General features: G+C 42.4%; 1 long non-coding RNA gene across 2 annotated transcripts; it reads left to right on the top strand.

Moving 5' to 3' along the window:
• The first annotated feature begins 1,050 nt into the window (after window positions 1-1,050).
• LOC136513425 (uncharacterized) lies at window positions 1,051-8,674 on the top strand. Of its 2 annotated transcripts, XR_010773364.1 has the most exons (4): window positions 1,051-1,190; window positions 2,140-2,190; window positions 7,619-7,964; window positions 8,225-8,674. It is a non-coding gene; the product is annotated as an uncharacterized lncRNA (long non-coding RNA). The 2 variants fall into 2 exon arrangements; XR_010773365.1 differs by lacking the exons at window positions 1,051-1,190; window positions 2,140-2,190 and having other exon boundaries at window positions 6,964-7,771; window positions 7,890-7,964.
• The last annotated feature ends 8,447 nt before the right edge of the window (window positions 8,675-17,121 follow it).

Below are 17,121 nucleotides of genomic sequence, written 5' to 3'. Positions count from 1 at the left end.
AGACCATCGCCCCCAGCTAGCGTATTCTCGCTGATTCTCTCTCTCCTCTCTCTCTCTCTCATTGGCCATTGCTTGCTATAGAGAGAGAGACGCGTCCACCGCCCTTTCGGTGCGTCTAAATCTTATCATTTCTCTTTATTTATTTACCCCTCTTCTTCTCTTCACATTAGTCAGCCTGTCCGTCCGTCCACGTCCTTCACCTCGTCCTCCTCGCTCTCCTCCTCCATGGACGGAGCTTCATCAGCTTCCTTTCCTACCAGCTAGCTAGCTAGCTGGCTACACAACAAGCAGGCTAGCTAGCTCCCGCACAAGATCCAGTACTCCTCCGTCCCACTCATATCATCATCGGGCCCTTCCTGCTACGCCTAGGGTTTTGCTTAGCTGCCGGTTCTTCATTCATTCCCCAGTCTGCCGTCGATCTGCTGCTTCTTCATATATATACACCTAGCCCTGGTTTAGTTCCCACACTAAAACTTTACATCGTGTCGCATCGAATGTTTGACACATGCATGAAGTATTAAATATAGGCTAAAAAATAACTAATTGCACAATTTGCGACTAATTTACGAGACGAATCTTTTAAGCCTAATTAGTCCATAATTTGATAATAAAGTGATACAATACATATGTGCTAATGATGGATTAATTAGGCTTAATAAATTTGTCTCGTAGTTTACTGACGAATTCTGTAATTTGCTTTTTTATTAGTATCCAAACACCCCATACGACACCACCATGTAAGCCCCGTTCGGCTTGTTGAATCTTGGCTGAAACTGGCTGAAAAATACCGTTATGGCTGAATTGTTATGAGAGAAAAACATTATTCCGGCTGAAAAAACAAGCCGAATATAGGGTAAGCCGAACGGGACCGTAACATCCGATATGATACTCCAAAACTTTACAGCCTGGATCTAAACAAGACCCTAGCTATATATCTTGCTTTGCCTAGATCGATCCATGTATTAGCCACCTAGCTAGTCAGCAAGCCCCCTCATCAGCTTGCTCCCGCTCTCGCTCTGCTCCTCCCTTCAACCAAGGAAGCCAGTGGTGGCAAATCTTCGCCTGCTAGCTGCTACCTTCTCAATAAGATCCATTGATCGATGTGTACATGTACATATATGCATCAACAATCCTCTCTCCATCGATCCCCTTCTTTTTGTCCGGGCGGCGGCGGCGACTGAGGTGGAAAGGTATATAGTGTAATCCAGTTCTTGGTTCTTCGGTTCCTTTTCCTTGCATCTATATATCTCCTCCGATCGATCTTCCCTTATTTTTGCATATATATATGCCCGACCTATCTGTCTATCCAGCTAGCTCATCCATATGCTTGCATCTAGCTGCTTTAATTTGATGCAAGATGCTTCAAATCTATCCTGCCTCTTCTTCTTGATTCGTAGGCTCATTAATGTCTGACAAATATGTACTCCCTCCGTCCCATTGAGTTTGTCGTTTGAAAACCGTGTCCCCCTCACAATCCCGCTTCCCGAGCGACAAACTCAATGGGACGGAGGGAGTACACACACATGTGAGAAGCACAAGATATAGATAGATAATCCCTCTCCTCTCTCTCTCCTTTTCTTTTATATTGATGGATACACATGGGGTTGTTCAAATAGTAGCTACTAAGATCCATCTGTGATATACACACTACCTTAGCTTCCTCATCTTTCCTGAAGAAGAACTTGGACAATTGAAGTTAGCTGATACAGATTATGAAGCACATAAGCAAGCAAACAGTCGGTGCTTGCAGGTGCAGCACCATCAAGATTCACATCCAGCTCATCCTCAGTGATGATGCGCGCGGTGGTTCGCATGCACTTGCTATATACATACATATATGCATATGTGATGAGATGAGAATCTTGATGATGCTGCATCAGCAAACACTCACTCATCCCACCTGGACAGTTTTTTTAGATAATGGATAAACATCCGGCCTCTACATCCGTAGATGTACACAGCCCAAAATTACAGAAAATGATAAAACCAAAAAGAAAGCCAAGGTCTTATAACATGACCAAGACGCTAACTTAAACAATAAAATTGTTTCCATCCGTTATTGGATATCTCTAGAGCAATAACTTCTAATTTCTTGCTTATTGTCGAGAGCGCGTCCTTAGCTTGCTCTTCACGCTGCAGCATCCCACCTGGACAGTGAGAGACGACAACGAATCCGGCCGGTGCAAATGAGTACTACTCTTCTTCTCCTTTTAATTTGCTTTTAATTACCTTAGTTATATTAATTACCTTAGTTATATTAATTGAGCTTTCACTTAATTACTGTTCTCTCTCTCTCTCTGTTGTGTGTGTATGTGTTTGCACATGGTTTTCATCTTGCAAATCTGCAGAAATTAGGTTGGATTGAACCCAACATGATTAAGGCTGCCGCGCCATGATTTTATGGTATATATATATATATATATATATATATATATATATATATATATATATCTATATATATATATATATATATATATATATATATATATATATATATATATATATATATATATATTATCAGTTTAATTTCAGGTTCCTTTGTCTTATTTCATCACCTTCCGTTAGCATGCATATCATTTCCAGATTTGCTGATTTTGAGGATATTTTTCATTTTGCAAGAAGTACGTGGCTGCACTACTGGGGATATATATTGAGTTTGATTTTATTATGCGTGCATATATAGCTTATTATTATAGGTTCAAGTTATTAATTTTGTGTTTCTATAATCCATCTTATCAATGCGCAACTTTCATTTTTAATTTGGTTTGTTGTGTGTGTGTGTGTGCAACTGTGCATATGTATTTTTGATATACAGATATATATGCTAGCTCAGTCGATCCCAGCTAGAGAGGGACAAAAACAGTCATATATATATGTAGGAGTAGGACACTATTAATTAATCTACATATAGGTAATTAAGAGTAGTGAGGTCTGTTTCCTCAATCATGCATTCTCTGGCATCTATATATATATACTTTATTGTTCCGAACCCAATATAATTAATGTGCCAACAACGCTGCACGTACTCCCGTCGGCATCATCATCTGATTGAGGTAACAGCAGAGATATGCTCGCTCATCTACAAAATGTTCCCAATCTCATCATTAGTTGAGATGTTGTGTCATCTCAACACATCGATCTACTGCATATTCTGCAGTTATATATCTGTACTCTCTGCTACCTCAGAATAGCGGTCGCCTCCCTGCAGGCAGCTCAAATCAAGCTATATATTCACATGGAGCAGCCCATTTTCAACATCAGTTAACACTACGCCGTACTTAATTCGGCTGTCAACACGGAGGAGACGCGAATAATTGAAGCTCCGATCCAGCGTGTCTGCAGTCAGAAAAACATGAAGGTTCGTTCATCCAGAACCACAAATATAATGCATATACCTATAATAACTGAGAAGCTTTTGTGATTTGTTTCTTTCTAATTAATGATGGATGGACACCCAAGGAATACGGCCGGAGTGCTGATGTCTCACAATTTAGGACACATCTGGGATATTATACCGAATTTCGGACAAATTTAAGACACGCCCAGTTCTTTCTTTATAACAAATAAATATTTATTTGTTATTCGGACACATCTGTAGTTATATATTTCCCAAAATTCCCGGGTGACTACTACCTTCGTCCTGCAAAAAGTGTCGTGTTTTGGTTTTATTAAGGCAAAGTATCTTATGTTTATATAGAAGATTATCAATATAATATTTATGACACACCAACTAGATTTACTATGAAAATATATTTCATAATAACTCTAATGATGTTTATTTGACTTGATACCAAAGTATCTTATGTTTCACCAAGTTTATATAAAAGATTATCAATACTTATGTGGGTAGTAGACCATAATGTCATTCTCTCATTCTAATCTAGGGTGGATCTTCTATTAGAAAAACCTTGCCCAGGACCAACAATAACCGTAATGGGTTTGATTGGTTACATGTGTAACAAAATGTGGATAACCAAAGACAATTTTATCAAACACGGCTTGTTTGTGGAGGACAATCAATTAGACCTAATACAAAGTATTATTGTTCCAAGAAGTTTTTGGTAGCATGAATAAATTACAGTTGTGACATATACCACACTAAGAATTGTTTAGAGGAAGCTAAAAGGTTTTGGCTAGGGAACATTATTTTTAGAAATTACTGTTTTAGATTATGGAGTTTTAGAGTACGGATAATTATCTATCAAATCAAAATATTAGTGTTTGGTAGTATCAATAATTGTGTTTTGATAGATATGTTTTATGTAAACCCTAAACCATAAAAGTAGTCATTATTCAATACACACAATTATGCCGGATACATAATTCTATATATGGAACCATAATGATCGAGCAGCAGCACTTGCAAGCTACTAGAATCGAGAGCCATGGAGTTCTTCGCATCGAACGGATGATCCTTCATTTACCATTTTGAACTTTAGTTCTAAACCTGTAATAAGTTTTAATTATGGGTGTGCTGCTTTAATAAATTTGGACTGACGCTTCTTCTTCCTAGAAGAAGGCTGACACCGGAAATTTTCCATTGCTTGTTTTAATCGAGCCAGGCCATACAAAGAAGTTGCTTAGTCAGACGTATGAATTAAGCAACAAGTTGCACTGTGTGCCAAGCCCTGCATTCCTGGGGAAAAGCAGATAAATTCCATATCTTGGGTTTCCATCTCGGTATTATTTCCCTTAGTGGAATTTTTTTTCCTCTTGTCTTAGTACTATTTTTTAAGTTACCTAAGAGTAGTTATTTGTCTATTGTCTTAATTACTTGTTAATAATACACATAAATTAAATTACTCGTTGAGAAGCTCAAGTTTGGTTTTCTATCCTCATATCTTGACTTTTTTCACATCCACCTAACTATATATCCAATCACCTGTTAGCAGGTGGATCCAGCAAATCCCCCGCTAATAATTAGCTAGCTACTACTATTAGCTAGGAGTTATATCTACCACGAGCACCAGTGGCGGATCTAGGACAAAATGAACAAGCTGTTGTGCTGGGTGCTGGCCGCTGGCTACTACCGTGCTGCGTTGCCGCTTGCTGGTGCGGGCGTTGTGCTGCGCTGCTGCTCCATGGGCGCGGCCGCGGTAGCGGGGGCTCGAGATCCACCACCGATGAGCACCAATGGGTCAAAGATGACCTTATTGGCTGTTGTCTAGTAGTTTCACATTTTGACATGGATATGTACGTATAAAAACCGCTAGCTAGTAGTAGCATAATAAGTGCGTAACTGTGTCACCAGGTGATTTACTGAAGTTGCATACATATGTGAGATCGAGCTGACATGATAATGATATGCACGAGAAGAACAGTAGCACTGACGAAAGCCAGCTCGATCCTCGGCGATGCATGGACCGCGTTACGTTTGCATGTGTGTACGTATTGCTTGGACCCGTGCCGGCCGTTCCTGCATGCATGTGTACGTACGGACGTGATTTTCTCCCGTGAGTGTGAGCATGAGCATGACTTGCATTGATCGATCTGCAGCATGCAGTGCAGTGGGCAGCTAAGCTAGCTTAGCAGTGGGTGCTTATCTCACCTCTCAACCTATAACTATGCAGTATATATCATTTAAATGATAAACCAACCAACCAACCCCCTCCCCCAAGGCGTGGTTTTGTAGTGTGGCTTCGCCATAGGTGGCATGCCACATGCTTGTCAAGGTGGAACACTGATGAGACGCTTTAGTTGTCTCTGCATGAACCCTCGTACGTATGTCCTTTGTCGCCACCTCATCCTCCCCGGCCAGTTCCCCACCATGTCCGATTTTTTGGCGAATCGCCCACATGACACCCCTGCACCAATATATAGAGATGATAACCCTATCCTATTCCACTCTACACCGCCCACATGATGGCCCTGCATATGTACGACCTCAGAGTAGCTAGTGTTGCACAGACGACATTGTCGGCCTCGAAGGTGGACCCTGTGAAGGGAGGTTGTGCACAACATCATTGAGGTGGAGGACAAACGGGGGGCTTGCCATGGAGTTGGCGTTGTTGTTTGGGCAGAAAGGGATGCTATGGCATGGTAGCAACGCCTACTATCAAACTTGTAGGAGGTTGTGGGCTTGGCCAACGTTTCAGGGGTTAATCCATGAGCTCCTCGGACTAATGGCATGCATAAATCGGCTAGGGATGGGATTGGGGTTTGGTTTGTGATGTACTTGTTTGGTCGCACTTGGTCTTATTGGGCAGTGGAAGAAGAGGAGTAGTAGAGGAACAGGCCCACAAGATCCTATGGAAGTGAAGGCGAGCTGGCCGGAAGAGAATTATTACAAGCTGGAAGAGAACTTGGTCCAGTTATCATACTGGATTGTGTACAATGGCAGGAAGCTAGCTATTGATGAGATTTTAGGCAAGTGCGTTGATTGTTTTGACTACACCTTTGCATTCAAGGAAGAGATGGAGAGGAGGTTTCCTGGAAGCACAATTGAGATAGTTTATGAGGAGGCTGGGTCCAAATTAGATTCATCATGATGTTTGTTACTTCGAAGCCATGTATAGATAGATTCAAAAATGAATGCCGACCATAGCTAGGCATTGACTCCACAACTCTTACTAGAAGGTGGAAGGAGCAGCTAGCTTCTATTAGATATTGATGGACACAATTGGATGTTTCTTGTGGCCAGATCAGAGTAGAGGCGGATCTAGTGGTGCCCCCCCCCCCCTCAATGGAGGTTTCACTGTGAATTAGGGCCTGTTTGGTTCCAAATAAGTCACCTACTTATAAGTTAAAAAGTGAAATAAGTGACTGATTTTACCAAACACCACCAACTTATAAGTCACTCCTACTTATAAGAAATAAGCTGGTATAAGCCACAATTTTCCACGTAGGCCCCACACCTTTCACTTAACAGGCATGAGCTTATAAGTCATCTACAACAAAACAGGCATGACTTATAAGTCACTGATTTTCAGGCCTTACAGTGCCGGGGGGGGGGGGGGGGGGGGGGGGCGCTGGGCTCGTATCTAAAGGTAGAAGAGGACCACATTTATCACTTTGTCTAGCGGTTCACTCATTCTCATTGTTTGTTGGCTGGCCCAACAAGACCTAGGTGCCACACTCACATTTGTCAGCCCACAATAGGAGAATTAATCACTAAATCAGCGACTCCTTGCCTCTATCTCGTCCCTCGACTCGGCATAATAGGCAGTGCTGCAGTGCCCACCATGTCCCGAACTCCCAATTCCCAAACCATGTCCATGGAGGCGGTGGTGGCATGGGCTCCGAGCGTGTGGCAGCAAGCAGTAGGCACGCGACGACAAGGGCTTCGAGCACGCAGCGTTTCGGAAGTAGCAGCGGCATAGCGCCTTAGCCCACAACTCACGTGGGTCGTGGGGTTGCAAGGGGCAGCAACCTCGCCTACCGGCTGGGCCTAGGCACACTAGTGCACCGGTACCGTGCAACATCGCACACCACAGGGGCCAGGCTGACACCTGCCAATGTAGGTTGTAGGTATACAAATTATGGCATTAGTGACTGAAGATTGAAATTTGGTAGGATCTATAGTCTCTATTCTCTGTGATTCGATGAATTATTTGCTTATGAATTGATTGATTAAATGGCTAATTGGTAGATTGAAATTTGAGATATGTTATTTGTGCAGAAACTTAGAATGCTAAAGAGAGCTGTGCACACATATTTTTTAAGTTAACCTTTACTAGGTGGATTCCATACCATTGCTATCTAGTTTCTTGTGTTCTTATTTGTAAGTTGGACAAAATCCAAAAGGAGAGTGGCTGGATCTCCCAACTGGAAGGTGACGTTCTATACTTGGATCCTTCCTTCATCCCTCAAGTTTTACACTAAAAGACATTAAAAATTTAAGACTCGTAGATTCTTCATATTTTGCTTTTGGGTGCATGTTGGGATTGAAGAATTGGTGAATGGAGAGGCTTAGCTTGAATACTGGTTATTTGGAAAATTGAAAAAGAGCAAAACTCCAACTACAGGTAATTTCAATGCTCCTTCTTGGTTGATATTGCAGTATTGCTTTTATAATTTTAATAAGCATAAATATTTATTAATAAATCATAAACATATGTTCATACTGTTTTTTTTTGGGAAAATATCGTATCCATGTATCCTTATCCATACGATAGTGATATGTGTGTTGATATATGTAGCAGTGTGTAGACATAAAGAGCTCGTCTACTACTCTGTTATGTCAACCCCCCTCCTCCTAATTTTTTTTGATCTGCCACCGGATCAGAGACCAAGGAAAATTGGGGATACGGTTCATGAGCAACCTAGCAATCACAATTGGATCCCCACCTGAACTTGATATATCACGAAGAATCATCGCCAAAAGCAATGAAATGGATTGAGGATAATGGCAAGCACTCGTGGGCAAGATGTTACTTCGGTCTCTACAACTAGCTAGTGTGACTATGTGACCAATAACATGTTAAGTCGTTGCCACGCTGCTCACATAAAGAAGACTTTTTTTTGTTTTGTGACATGTTATTGACATGCTGCTCACATAAAGAAGACTTTTTTTTTTTGTTTTGTGACATGTTATTGAATTGTGCCTTGATGTGTGAGACCATTCACTTGTTAAGCGGCCTGTTCGCTAGTTGGTTTCTGGGCTGGTTTGGGCTGGCTAGTGCTGGTTTGTTGTGAGAGGAAAACACTGTTGGCTGACTGGTTTGGACTGGCTGAAACCAACCAGCGAACAGGGTGAAGCTTTGCTGATTTAATTAATCTTTGTTTTGTATTCTCTGATTGGTGTTGTACTCAATGTGTGATATGTTCATAGTAGGGTCGGCACCCTGATTGCACCCTCCCTTCGTTTCAAGCGAGGCCATTTTAGTTTTTCCACGTGACACTATCTCTCCTCCCAAGCTAGAAAATACTCTCACCTTTTCAAACTGTAAGATATTTTGGTTTTTGTAGATACATTGTTTCTATTATATATCTATAAAATTCAAAAATCTTGTAACTTGAGAGGGAGAGAGTAACTTTTTAATGGTGGTGGTGTGCAGCCTGCAAAAGCCTCGTTTTAAAGGTGTCCAGTGGCCTAAAATGAGCAGTGAAATGTGCATGGCACAAAAAACCACGCTTCAGCGATGTCCATTTGGACCAAAAGAACTGAAGAAGAAAAGGCTGTCATGGATACTTTCTCCGTTCACAAAATAATACAATTCTCGTTTTTTCAAAAGTCAAACTGTATGAACATTAACTAAATTTATATAAAAAATTATTAACATTCATGGTACAAAACAAGTATAGTTATAGAATATATTTTCATAATAAATTTATTTAAAAACATAAATACTAATACTATTTATTATAAATTTAATCAAACTTAAACTGACTTAACTACCACATATTATATAATTACATTTTTTCCTTGGACGGAGGGAGCATCTCGGAGATGCATGCACGTGATGCTGCAGTTCCACTTGATTCTGTTGTACGGTACGTTGGCTTGCCACAGCCAGCTTACCAACGTGTCGATCGACAATATGAGTGATAGATATTAATACTAGGTAAGTATTTATTTGGCTTTAAAATATATTTTGACAGTGTATTTATTATTTGTATACAGAAGTAGGCTAGCAGCAGCAGTGGCCACTACTATAGGAATGATTTCTAGAGGTGGGTGGTGAGGCTTTATAAACGCGGCTTGGTCAGCCGTCCCTACCATATTGTCTCTACAAATTATGTATTTGTATGAGTGGTTCTCAGACCGCCCTTACAAATCGATTTATAGAGGCGGTTAGTGTTATCAGCCGCCCCTATAAATCGGTTTGTAGGAGCGGCTGTCGTACCAGCTGCCCCTATAATACATGTTTGTTGGGGCGGTTCAGTCTAGAACCGCCCCTATAGTATATTTTTCCATCAAAAAAATTTAAATTTACAATTCAAATTCGACCAGAATATATATATATAATTCAAATCTGACCAAAACATATATAATTCAGATATGACCACAAGCACAAGAGCATTATATAAACTATCATTACAAATCTAATTCACAAGAATATATACAATCCATCATTAAATAGACATAATTCATAAGTCTAATTCGTTCCACAAATTCAAACCGTCCCACAAGGTAAGATCAATATCAAATTCCATACATATTGTTATCAGCGGCCTAGAGCTAGCCTTTCAGTCTCACGAAGGTGTTGGTACTGAGGATTTCTACCTAAGTCAGAATCTCGGTCATGGTAGGTGCCTTTGACATGTACAATCTGGTCCAATATAAAGTTGCAAAGGTCGTCGACGAGCTCTAAGAGTTGGTCATCCTTGTATGAGTCTCTTTTTATTTCTTTCTCTTCTTTCCACTACAAAAGAACAAGTTTCAGTTTAGTATTTTATATCATGTGCGAAGTTTTTATACTACGGGTGAAGAGGTTCAAACTTACCCTTAAGGGGTGTCTCCTGTAGGCACCGGTGTTACTCATCATAGAACATACATAGTATCCACAATGTACACTCCTAGGCTTCTGCTTGGGGCACTGTGTGTTTTGCATACGAAAATGTTAAGTAATGCTTTTGACGGCCATGTAATGGAGTACTAAATTAAGTTACACTTACCACACATAGTGTTTTTATAGCCAACATTTCCTTCCTTACTGGATCATGCCTTCCGTGATGTTTATTGACATAGAACCTGAATGCCCTGTTCGAATTATTTTAGCAAATGTAAGTTGTTAGTATCCAAAAGTGAATGTTACAAGTATGTATATAAACATATAAGCTAATGAGGATTGTCGATATGTATACTTCTTGAGAATCGATATGAAGTCTTTATATGTCATCGAGTCCCCATCTATTGAATCAAAGACCCATGCCATGCTCCTCCCGACATCGACGCCTATACAAATCCAGTGGTTGCTGCATGAATTTAATCATAGAACTAGATAAGCTCTTTTGCATCAAATAAAATATATCAAACAAAGCTTTAAGTATAGAGTTGAACTTACTCGAAGTTGTATGATAGCCATGTAGTAGAGTGTTGTTGGAGATTTTTAAAAGCCAGGGCAATGTATGTCGAAACCTTAAGGGACTCTTGCCTTAGTTTCTTCGTACGGATGTCCTCTTTCTTTCGAAGGGGTTTTCCAGTAGCTAGCTCTTTAGCATCCAGTTTCCACTGTCTAGGGTAATTAAAATTTGTTTGTGCTATAGCTTGAGGGTGTATATACCCGGCTTTCACACATGGCATTTGTTTTACAATGTACACTTGCATTCTACAAATCATGGTGTGGGTTAGTTACAACAAAATCCAAATATTATATTCATATCATATCGGGAGGGCAAGGACTTACAGGCACTACGTGCGAATTAGATTCATTTTCATTGCTCCGAGGTGAAAGCATGTCTGCATGTCATTGAAGTCAAAGTTAATTTTTCCAGCTGGGCTTCCAAATGTGCCTGCGAGAAAGCATGCTTGTACGAGGTCTATGCTCGTTAGGAGAACACGCAAGTACCAATCATCGAACCTTCTCATTCCAAGTGGTAGACGCTGGATGTAACACCCTCAGTGTTACACTATAAATCATTTACTAAAACACTGCATGAGCATCATATTTATATGTTAATGTATGTAATATAGGGTGTAAATCAATTTACGTAACTTAAAATGACCAACAGAAATGCATAACGAAAGGTTGTTCATGACGTATAAAATTATCAAGTACGGATGTTCGTGAATTTTTATTAAACGAAAACACTATAGAACGTATATATGGAAGTTTAATAAAGTTAGAAGTACAAACCTTGTAGATGACAATGAAATACCTACGGTCGAATAATGAATTCACTAGCTAACTGGTCTAATAGGTTGGAAATTGAATTTGATGCGAATTCGATCAAGACTTGGTCGATTTCGTAAGTCTGAGAAATGGTTTGACAAAGCTGTGTTTGACAATTTTTGTAGAGTAATTGGGTTAAGGAGTGCTATGGTTTTAGGGCTTGTTTTAGTAGCCTAATATGCCTTCTTAAGAATTGCATAGGTGGTTGGGCGATTAGATCAACGTGTTAGATTTTTCGAACGCTTTAAAAATCATGCGCAGCATGCTCTTGGCTGGTTTCAGCGACTGGGCACGGTCACCGTGCCTCGGCACTCAGCGTCGCAGCGTCGGCTCATACAACGTGCGCACACGCACACCAATGCGCAGGCTCCGCGTCGCCGCTACCGTGCTCAGGCACGTGTTGCACGAGCAGAGCACGCACACACCTGCGCCATGCACCGCCACGTTTGACGGGTTGCTAGGGGTCGGTTGGCCTGGCCGCTCTGACTGCCATTGTCGTCGTGGGCCCGATGCCCTGGCCGATCCACTGCCGCCTGCCTCGCCGTGTCACTGTTGCCGTCTCATCACCGTGCTGTCACCGTCGCGCCACAACATGTTGACGTCGCGTCCGCCTGCGCCTCTACGTCGTTGTCATCATGAATTCGTGCACGTGGGCTTGTCGAGGTCACACACGTGTCGTTTTGCCATTAACGACATCACGGCCGTGATGTTGCGCTGCCACCACCCGCACGTGGGTATGCCCCCCTCCTGGCTATGTTGGCTCACAGTGCTTGCGCATGTGTGGCCGCTGTGTCTCGCCAAAGCTTGGACAAGCAGCCGGACCCATCCCCTTTTTCCCTCCCTCCTCTGCTGCCTGGGCCAGCAAGGTTGCGCCATCAGTCCAGCATGGATGGGTCATGTCTCTTCAATTCGGTGCGCTCTCAACTCTGTCTTCGAGCCTGCTAGTCGACCAATCCCACACCATGTCCAATCGCGCCTTGGCAAGCTCCAATTTGGAGCTGGGTCTCTATCATCGCGTCATTAAAGGCTAAGCCCACCATTGCCGTGGGCACTACCCACCCTATCATCCCAAGCCAAATTGGATGCACCCCTAGCCCCGCATCGCTGTCCTCCTTGACGTGCGCACCTTAGTCGTGCCCTCACTCCTTCCCTCACAGCGCTGACGCGGTCGTGCCTATGTGGTTCACCGTCGCCTTGCCATGCGCACGTGGCCGGCTCGACTGGGGTAGTCTCCGAATGCACCACCACTTTGGGTAGGATCGCGGTGAGACCCTAATGCTTATCCGCTGTCCATATTTCTTCTCTAGTGGCTGAGCTCGACGGAACAGGAGTTGCCACCATCATAGGTTGTTCACCGCCGTGTAGGGAGCTCCTGATCACGTCCCCGTTCATCTCTTCACCGCCCACCGCTTCGTGTTTGCATCTAGGTGAGCATCGGCCCCTTAGAGGGGGCGGGGAGGGGCTAGGTTGGCCGGCATGACCGCCCAGTGCCGTCGACACCACGCTAGTGCGAGCACGGGTGCCCGAGGACCTGGCCATGGTAAAGATGGATTGTTCTGAGGGCTAGTTTGTTTTAACGCTGACTATAGGAATAGTGATGCGAACCCTAGGGGAAATCACAGGTAGCTCAGGGTCTTTTTCGCAAAAATACCAGAGCGCGCGGGCCTCCCTATCGCGGGCCGTTGCCGTGCGGTTGGGCCACGCCCTGCGTGGGCCGCGCGGGCTGATTTCGTTTTTCATTTTATAGAAGATAGAAATAGCTTTATAATTTACATTCTAAGTTGAACTTTGGAAATAAATATCAATTCATATAAGTATCTGAAAACTGCAAAATAAATTCTATTGAGTTCCTAAAAATGTGGTCTACCTGATAGTAGGATTAGTTTATATATATCTGTGTTGATGCTAAGGTCCATTAAATCATTTGGAAGCGTTAATGTTATTTAGATTAATAATTATAAGAATTTTTATGGCAAGTTGGTAATAGCTCTAGCCATGAAATTTTTATAGTAGGTTCATTAGATTATTATGTGCTCACTATAATTTTTGTAGCCTTAGAATATGTTGATAAATATGGTAGCTAGTACTCCTTATTTTATTATATATATAGTAAATCGGTATTAAGAGTGAGAATGCCTTTAGTTGCTAAGTTAATACATGAAATGTTTCATACCTGTTTAGTGAAAATTATAGGCAACTTAGCGTCTTAGTTGGTAGAGCTAGCTTAGTAGTTTGATAGATGTATTCTTATTTAAGAGTTGTTATTGCCATATTATTAAGTGTTGCATCATCATTTCATGCATGTAGATAACGAGTTGGTAGAGTTTGTGCCTGTAGGTGAGCAGGAGTACAAGGAGATCATCTAGGAGTACAAGAAGGATATTCTCATATAGGAGGGAGCACCGGAGTCATCAGTTGCTGACTTTGTTGACACCCCACCTACCCAAGTCAAGTCCTGGTGCATAACCCTTATTTTGAATGATCACTGAATATATATATGATGTGCATTTACGTTACAGGCATTTTATGGAAACTACATGCATAGATATACCTACCTATGAGTCCTACTAGCATAGGTCGAGTAGTTGCTATGCTCAAGATTTCGGTAGTGTGAGTAACCTACCGTTACTCACAATAGGTGATTATTATTATCACTCATGATAAAAATGGTGAAAGGAAAATGGAGACCGGGCAGGGATATGGTTTGGATATTGGTGGGTGTAAGAGGTTGTGTCCTGTGGCCAACATGGCATAGCTTGGTTACACTATTCCCTATCTGTGTCCGTTAAGGATCGGCCGTTGCATTGGATTCTAGGCAAGTCATAGACTTATTATCCTGAATACATACTTGTGTATGGGCGCAGAGAAGGCTTGTTGATCTATTGTCGTGGGTTCTGGCTCTTTCTGGACCGACTAATTGGAGGCGGGGATGGTGGAGGTCTAAGCACCGCACTAAGTCCGGAACTCAGGAGCGGGGGCTTGGAGTCCAAGTTTGAACAGGGACCTAGACCTCGTGATAGGAGAGTGGTTGGTTGGTCCTGGTTGTGCTTGGGGTACAAGCGGGGCATGTGTTTTGGGGTACCCAGCTAGGCACATTGATTCATGAATCACCGGGCGATCTGGTACGGCTTGTCTACAGTCTAGCACCATAGTAAGAACTGAAAGAGGAAAGGTGGTGAAATGGAACTGCTTGCTCAACTCTTGCTTAAAAGTAGAACATGTGCTTATGGTTAGGCAATGAACTAATCATGACTGCTAATAATAAACATACATAAGGATTCACTATTAGTGTTTCTTTCTGCAAAAAGGAAACCCAGTAAACCATAAAGCTTATCATATCCCTTGGAGCCAAGAAATTATTTCTACTAGTCAGATAAGTCTTGCGAGTACACTGTGTACTCAGGGTTTATTTACCCCTATTGCAGGTGCAGCTTGAGGAGTAGCTGTTGTGTGAATGATTCTTCTAGTGGGCACAGGCAGATCCTTGTATATTATCGATAGATGTTTCTTTTTATTCCGCTGTTTAATTTTTGTACTCTGAATTTGGTCCTATAATAATGTATTTCAAGGAACTCTGGATGTATGAAATGGACTAAGTAATGTAAACTCGTTCTCATTATTGGATCCTGAGGAAAAAATATGGATTATTCGGGCTCTTCCTTGGGGTGTGCTCGATGGAATCCGTCCGATGTAGCTCGCTCTCGGGGTGCTTAGTGTCTAGTGGAAGACAAGCGCCTCCGTAAGTGCGTTATTTCAGGCGGTTCTACCATAGTTCGTACCAGAGCCAATAATGAATCTACGAGTTTTATCACTCTTTTCCAAAATCTAAAATTTAACCAACAAAAGTTTTGCGAAAAGTAGTATGTGATAAAATTATGTAAATAAGTATAAGCCCTAGCAATATGGTCTATCTAAGATAGCGGCACTAGTTTTATCTAATTATTTTTCTGTAGGTACACTAACTTAGGTTGTGTAAGAATCATTTAGCATATGGAATGCGAGTGTGCGATGTGCCGAAAATTCTTGCGAATGCCGCTATATTCCGGTTTGAGTGATCGTATAGGCCGATGCATGCATCTTGATAAGAGAATCTTGCTTAAACTAAACTCCCCCTATACGTATAATTTGGATTAGTGAATTGATATGATAAACTAAAAGAATGCTTTAATAAATGTCTTATCATTTCTCTAATCTCTTGTTCCTGATCTAGAGGGTTGTCCTAAATGGTTGGTTCCTATCTGTTTTCAGATGAACTTGAGATCCGGTCGTGGGAGCACCAGTGCTGGAGCGGGCCATGGTCTTGGCGAAGGCCAAGGTGAAAGTGGTCAGGGTAATGAGCACGGAAATGGGGAGAGCCATGAGGCCCTACTTCTGGCTCCTCCTCCACCACCGCCACCTCCGATGACTCATGCGGAGATGATGGTGGAGATGTTGGCTGCTCGTCGCGAGTCAACCCGTGCCATGGAGCTGCTGGCATAGGCTATCGGTGGCTTCGCCCATGGAGGCCACGGGGGCAATGGTGGGAATAGGGGTGGTGCCCGCGGTCCCAAGGGACCTTGCTCTTATCAGGATTTCTTGAAGATGCTCCCACCCATGTTCATGCCGATGGCTGAGCCTCTGGATGCAGAGCATTAGCTTCGTATTCTAGAGCAAAAGTATCTGCTACTCACCGTAACTGAGGAGCAGAAGGTGCGCTTTGTAGCACAATAGCTATTGGGATCTGCTAGTGCTTGGTGGGACACATTCAATGCCATGTTGCAGGTGGATCACCGGGTGACCTTGTAGGAGTTTACTGTGACCTTCAAAGAGTATTACATTCCTACTAGTGTTCTAAACAAGAAGTTGATGGAGTTCCTAAACCTAAGGCAAGGGAGCATATCCGTGATGGACTATGTCAACAAGTTCAACCACTTGTCATAGTATGCTAAGACTCACATTGATACAGATGAGAAGAAGAGGGACCATTTCTATCATGGCCTCTCTTGTGGCCTATAGAAGGAGTTATATACTAGAAACTACAAGACCTTTAGGGCTATGATGAATGCTACTATTGCCATGGAGGGATTGCAGCATGACTCTTAGGCAGAATGGAAGCGCAAGTGGGTGGCTACTGGGTCTCTAGTCACCCCCATGTTCAAAAGGTACAAGTTGTTAGGTGGGTGCCCTATTAGTCTTTGGGTGGGCATTCCTTTCGACAGCCTCAGCAGACCTATCAGGCACCTTTCACTCAGTACCGTGCACCGACTCAATAGGTGCAACAATAGCAGCCCTAGGGACAGTAGGTCCCACCTCATCAAGGATAAGGAAATAAGATTGGTGCTTGTTTCAAGTGTGGCAAGGAAGGCCA

Source organism: Miscanthus floridulus, chromosome 16, assembly GCF_019320115.1.
Source record: "Miscanthus floridulus cultivar M001 chromosome 16, ASM1932011v1, whole genome shotgun sequence".
NCBI classification, from domain to species: domain Eukaryota; kingdom Viridiplantae; phylum Streptophyta; class Magnoliopsida; order Poales; family Poaceae; genus Miscanthus; species Miscanthus floridulus.
The sequence above is the reverse complement of the archived record's forward strand: the minus strand, read 5'-3'. Positions and strand labels throughout refer to the sequence as shown.